Genomic DNA, 6,542 nt, shown 5'->3' with positions numbered 1-6,542 from the left:
TTTAAACTAAACATTCTGTCATATTAGAATGTAAGTGTCACTGTATTCAGCACACGTTATTTAGCCATATGCATTTATTACTCGCTCGTGGAAGATACTGCAGTGTAATATCTTTACGGCAATATTACATTAGTGTAATACCGCTTGACGTATGACGTCATATACGCACACGTAATTGTCATACTGACCTCACCTGTACATTTAAATTACTAACCAAGTACAGGGCAAGCAATATATTCCATTGAAAAAGTAAGGGGTGTTCCAGTTTGCGAGCATACCACACGCCAGTGCCAATGTATATGAGAAAAAGTAAAATATATCCAAAGAAATAGAACAAATTGTCATATTTTCCCTCAGTTTCTCTGCATTTTCTGTTTCCCTCATGGCTTCATCACTAATGTTTGCATTTTATGAATCTTGTTAATCCTGTCCCCTATTGGTAATGGTATAATTAAAAGAGTATTATTTTATTCAGTTTAATAATACTAGGTTGTACAATGACTGAATGCAATCTGTTTCAAATACACTACTATTTTTTCAAGTCTTTGATAATTTTGAGAAAAGGAGAAAACGACGATCTATTTAACTGTTAAGTATGGTTGACTTGACAGCTTAATAATTCACATTAATCCATTGTCGCGCTGAATAGTCCACACTGCATTCCTGTCATATTATTGTTATGCTAAAGCGATACACAGCAAAAATAACCTGGTTTCCGCAGTGCGGAAACCTGATGGAAAGTGGACTGAAACTTAAGTTTCCACCAAGAATCCAGTGAGTTTCCGTTCTTTTACACTGAGTTTCGGCAATGACGGAAACTGTCAATTACCCACTTTCTAAGGGTTTCCGCACGGTATCCGTTACCCATGCTCCAACAAGTTTCCGTTGAGTTTCAGTTAAGTTAGAGATCCATCAGGTTTCCGCAGGGTTTCAGTCACCAAGACTCCATCAGGTTTCCGCAGAGTTTCAGTTACCAAGACTCCATCAGGTTTCCGCAGAGTTTCTGTTGCCAGAAAACTTTCCACAGCATTTCATTTACTCGGGTTCACAGGAGTCATTCAATGTGTGTCATTGCATATAACATTCTTGTTACTCCTGGTTGGCAAAGACAATATAAGGAGTTTGTGTACAATCATCACGTATACATAAAGAAAAACAAAAGATACAATAAGATTCACTGTTTTATTTTCAGACAAATATGGATCAAACATATATCTAATAAATAATAAAAAGATATAGCACTAGATAACAGATCAATATTTGTAACTTATGACAAAAATATTTCTAAAAACATGCTATAACAGTTGCATCCCTTGACTCCTCCTGCACCTCCTCACGCTGACACAGAAAAACACACCCCAGTCAGTCAATGCTAAACATATAATAACACACACCATGCAATACAATACAACAATGAAATAAAATGCAATAAAGGTTACATTGAAAGTACAAAAAATGTATTCAAAGTAAATAAAGGTCTCTTGGAAAATAGATAAAAATTAAGATTGAATAAAATTGTATTAATTGAAATACAATCAGAATATCAAAACTATTAAAGTTTTACATTGAGAATAATTCAAATTTAATTGATCACAGATAAAATTACGTTCATGTGATCGATTAGCTATTTACTAGCCCACTTGGGCATCCTTGAGCGGATATCTCTGTCATTGTGGTTGGATGCCGCATCCTGGTCTTCATGTTGGCCTTAGCTTTGGTGGTGGCGTTGAAAATTGTGGCTGAGTCCAGTGCAGACATCTTGAGTTTAGATTCCCAGGTAAAGGGGTAAGAGAGCAATGAAATGGCATCTTCTTCATCACTCACAACTGGAGAAGTCATTTCCAAGGTAAGTATAGTTGAAACCCTTTCCTTTCGTCGATCTGGCCAGTCAATAGTTTTCAGGCTTTTCATGCGCAGTGCAATTTTCTGAAAATTAAACAAAAATCAATCAACAGATAAACCATAATGCCAAGATGGATTGCAAATTATTAAAAAGGAAGTGTCGTGAAAAATTATTTACTTCATTAATCACCCCAACACAAGTTAAGCAGTTCATCACATTTAATGACATATCCTATTTTCTTATGGACACACAATCTGTTGCTCTGAAGTGACATGAAGTCACTGAAGTGTAATAACATGTTTATATATCACCATTAACTGACTTGATTCTTATGTTATGATTTATGAAATTATGATCTGAATCATGTGTTACATATCTTAAGAATGTAAAAAGCAATAATCCATAAACATTTTAAATGTATATTTCCGGAACTTAGAATCTGTCACACATTGTAATGAGAAGAATTGTTACATGTTATTATTCGAATAGATATACTTACGGATTTCATTCTTTTTGTTTTTGTTTTTTTTTGCTGCTGTTCTGTGTGACACTTTCTTTCCGGTTTCTTGTCTACTGAGATCATCACGCCTGTTCCGCCACACTCTACAAAGCGCTTCTGAAAATAAATGTTTAAAGTACTATACAGCATGTTTCACACATTTTAGTTCATCTGTTAGGCAAAGGTATTTATATATGCCATGCTGGCTTGGTTACTGAAGTTAACATCCATAAATCTGTCTTTACACTATTATTTAAATCATTAACTATTTATAATGACAGGCAGGTGAGTGAAAATTACCTTCACAAGATCCTATTGACCATCCTTGGTCGTGATATAGTCACTTGTTTCTTTGACTACTATATTCATAGAGTCCTCGTCATCGGCTTTACTGAAATAAAAACAAATGTCATTTTTCTTGCACTTCATTCAATCATGCATTCAACACAATGTCTATTAAAATTAACGATCGTCAGTGAAAATTATACAACCAAGTAAACTGCAGATTTATAACTTTGAATACATATATTGTTCTGAAAGTTTACCATTTTGTAGTTAAATGATTTAAAATAACTTCCAAAAAGGCTAACCATCCTTTGTGTTATTTCGTGCAAATTCTATGTACATCCTGTTTGCCAAAGTTATGCAACCGGTAAGTGAACAACTGACATAAAGATCATGATAAAAGAAGTTTAGTTATATCACATGACATAACCTTGCAGCAATTAAGCATTGTAAAATCAAGGGGTCAGTTTGATGGCAATTTCACACAGGTGTAATATTAAACTGATTTAGTTTACCGGCTATTCAAATCCATTTGCAAATGATACTTTCATGTATTTTTCATTTTGAGAAAACGTACGTAGGGAAGTGAATTAATGAAATATTCAAAGTGAAATTACCTAGTAACATGAGCACATACCTTCGATAGACAAGGGTGATCCTCCAGGAGCAGTCGTGTCCAGATTTTTCTCACAACAGCCTAAAAGATTAAATCAAATACGTTAAATATAACAGATATATATATATGATTATGCTCAACACGTATGTATTAAATTATTGAAAAATTACATGAAATTTTAAATGTATCCTACGCAGAGCTAACAGTTTCTTATATGAATTTAGTGTTTGCCTCAAATAGTTCAGAAACACATCTGACCCCTCTGAGCGAATTTGGGGGTAAACAATTTCATTTCACTAATGATCCAGGATTGCATTTAATAAATTACACCGAAATGTTGCCATTGTAAAAGCCCATCATTTTTATCATTCTTTAAAATATATCTGAATTGGTGAAATACATCTTGCAATACCCAGTAAACCCATGAGTGAACCACTACATATGGCGGATCTTTTCGATGCAGATCGTAATTCATCCCCCCCCCACACACACACACACACACACACACACCTTTTGTACAAGTGTTAACCGAGTTGCAACGCTAAAATTTGCAAACTATTAACAGGAGCACTAAAATCAAAAGTCTGCCCCTTTAAACTTAAATAAATACTTGTGGTTAGTACTAAGATAGTTACTTACAAATACAAGCTTGGTGTATTCTATACCATGTCGATCTATTGAAATGGAATATAAACAAACTTATTTTTCAGGCCTATTTTACTGAGATTTCACGATAACATTTAAAAATAATACGAGCGAAAATATACATTCGCGGGATAAACATTATAATCTATCCGGATTTCTGTCATTAACGCAATATTTCTTTAAACGTTATTTACAATAAAATACCCTCGGTCTTACCTGACACATCCGAGGTACTCCGAGTTGCTCGCATCCGTTCTCTGCTTTCTTCTCCAAGTCGCGAATTCTTTCGTCGAGTGCTTTTGGGGAAAGTGAGGTGGCCATGGCAAAGTTTACACGACGCAGCCATCTTATGCTTAAAGTTTTGAAAAATAATTGCTAGGAAAACAAATTTGTTCCTACCCGCCAAACAAGATGGCGTCTCGCTAACACTCACGGGAAATAGACAGTTTTGTTATTGTGTTTTTTTAAATAAATCTAATGTGACCATTTGACAGTAGATATCCTCGTTCTACAACAAAAGAGGAAGGTACACCCTGTTGTGAGTTGTTTTGTTAACAATTAGATAGTCTCGCGTGGACGTGATCCTGTCGCCATTCGTTTATTTGTTTACATTGCCGACATCAAAGGGGAGTGTGAAAAGTGGAATTCAGCGGATTGAATGTAAGTACTCAAAGTGACAACAGTGAGCAGTTATGGTTTTAGCAGTCTTTTCATCGCATTAGCGTCACTGATTGCTTTTTCTCAGTGTCAAGCATCAATATGTAGACCTTGTGATTATTAACAGTGATTAATTGTGAAAACATGTTCACCTTACTTTAACATGCTCGAGCGTCATGAGTCCTACTGATTTAGCACTCATGGGAAACTTTATTGTGGCAAATAATTTATTTTCTAAAATCCTGTCAGGAGAAGGTAGTATCCGGATATATTTCTGCTGGATGGACCCCCCCCCCCCTTCCACCACGTACCATGTAAGTAATTTACGCACTGTGCTCACAACATGCACGGGGGTTAGAAATATTAACATTGTTTGTTCTTTTCAGGTATACGCCCAGATCTACTATCCCTATCTACCCTTTAAGTTAACTTTACTACTATTACTAATATAATTTGGTAATGTGTCACAATTTCTTTGAAACCTTAATTCATTTGTCAATGTGAATGAAGAATGAAGCACAATCCCACTTACCCTTTGGCTATGATTTGTACATGCATATTTTCTGCAGACTATTCGTGGCACTTTCTGCTGCAGGGACACAGTTCTTTGTGGACATTGCGACAAGTAATTGTCAAGAAAAACAGCCTAAAATCACGAGAAATACGTTTCTGAAATATGGTTGGTTTCTACAGTATTTGTTTTAACATGGGTACCCAGAGATATTCCGCATATATGTCTTCGTTATATCTATTCATATAATCTGTACTCCAGAAATATTTCAACCAAGTCACATCATACATTTATTAGTTCATCAAATTATCTAGTATCTTATGTTCTGTGTCAGTTCTGTGTATCCAGTTGTACCAGTTAATCAGTTTCATGGTTTGATATTTGTTTTATAACCATTAAAACCTTGTCCATCAGTACATGTTGCATGTGTTAGCCCTACAATGCATTGACATCACACCTCAAGTTTCATATTTCTGAAAGAATCGTTGTGTCAGTTATTTGATTTACAGATATGGATTGTGGACCAACAAACTCGGAGAATGATGCCCGGTAAGGGAATCTCTTTTATAACAATATTATTCATATAGCTTTATAATGAAGCTGACACTATGTTAATACATACAACAAACCTTTTTGACCTCACTCAAAGTGTAACTGTACATGGATTCAAGCATAATATATACATATATTTTAAATTCCAGGAGAAATACGGCTTTTCTGTCCTCACTGCCAGACGTCTGTTTCAAGAAAAACACGTTATCTCCATCTCCGTAACAAGATGTTTGTTAGTTTGTAAAGATTTTTCGGGTGAATGACAAATGTTTCATCAGGTTAGTCATCAAAGAATTTTTAGATTTCACTAAAAATCGAGTTTGCACTGTCACTTTGCTATCCATGTTTAATATATTTAATGTATGTATCATACATGTAACTGTAATAACTGAAAGTGAGCAAATGGTAATACGTATTTAATATTTGTAATACATGTTATCTGCATTATCATATATATTGCTGTGTTTCATTCATTGAATTGTCTCTCAGTTGAATTGATGATTCAAACTGAATGTCCTTTTCCTTTCCAGACACTGACAGTGACCAAGATATTAACAGCACATTCAAGGTTTGCGAGCTATTACCACCACAATGTGAGAGCCTGATTGATTCGGATTCAGATGTTTCACCAGATATTAACCAGGACTCGCATACACCAACAAACATCTACAGAAGAACAAAGCACTTTGTGTACTGGCTAGCTCGTCTTCATTCAGTGTGCCTACTTCCTGAGCAATGCTTGTGTGCAGAGAATTCTGTTACTCTTCTCTGAGCGCCCCAGTTTCTTAATACAGCGAATTGTGTACTACTGCAACTGCCCTGTTGCATTAAAATGTGAGCTTTTCTAAGAAATGAAACAGTTGGATCATAATATTTCCAGCGTTTGTTTTTTGTTCAAATAAATATGTAATAAATATAACAAGATAATACAACA

General features: G+C 35.0%; 1 long non-coding RNA gene across 1 annotated transcript; it reads right to left on the bottom strand.

Annotated features, from left to right (window-relative positions):
* Positions 1–1,843: 1,843 nt before the first annotated feature.
* On the bottom strand, positions 1,844–3,285 carry LOC137281470 (uncharacterized). Its single transcript, XR_010956739.1, has 4 exons — positions 3,265–3,285; positions 2,643–2,733; positions 2,343–2,459; positions 1,844–1,926 (listed from the first exon to the last, which is right to left on the bottom strand). It is a non-coding gene; the product is annotated as an uncharacterized lncRNA (long non-coding RNA).
* Between the last annotated feature and the right edge of the window lie 3,257 nt (positions 3,286–6,542).

The sequence above is a fragment of the Haliotis asinina genome, chromosome 4 (assembly GCF_037392515.1).
Source record: "Haliotis asinina isolate JCU_RB_2024 chromosome 4, JCU_Hal_asi_v2, whole genome shotgun sequence".
Classification (NCBI taxonomy): domain Eukaryota; kingdom Metazoa; phylum Mollusca; class Gastropoda; order Lepetellida; family Haliotidae; genus Haliotis; species Haliotis asinina.
The sequence above is the reverse complement of the archived record's forward strand: the minus strand, read 5'-3'. Positions and strand labels throughout refer to the sequence as shown.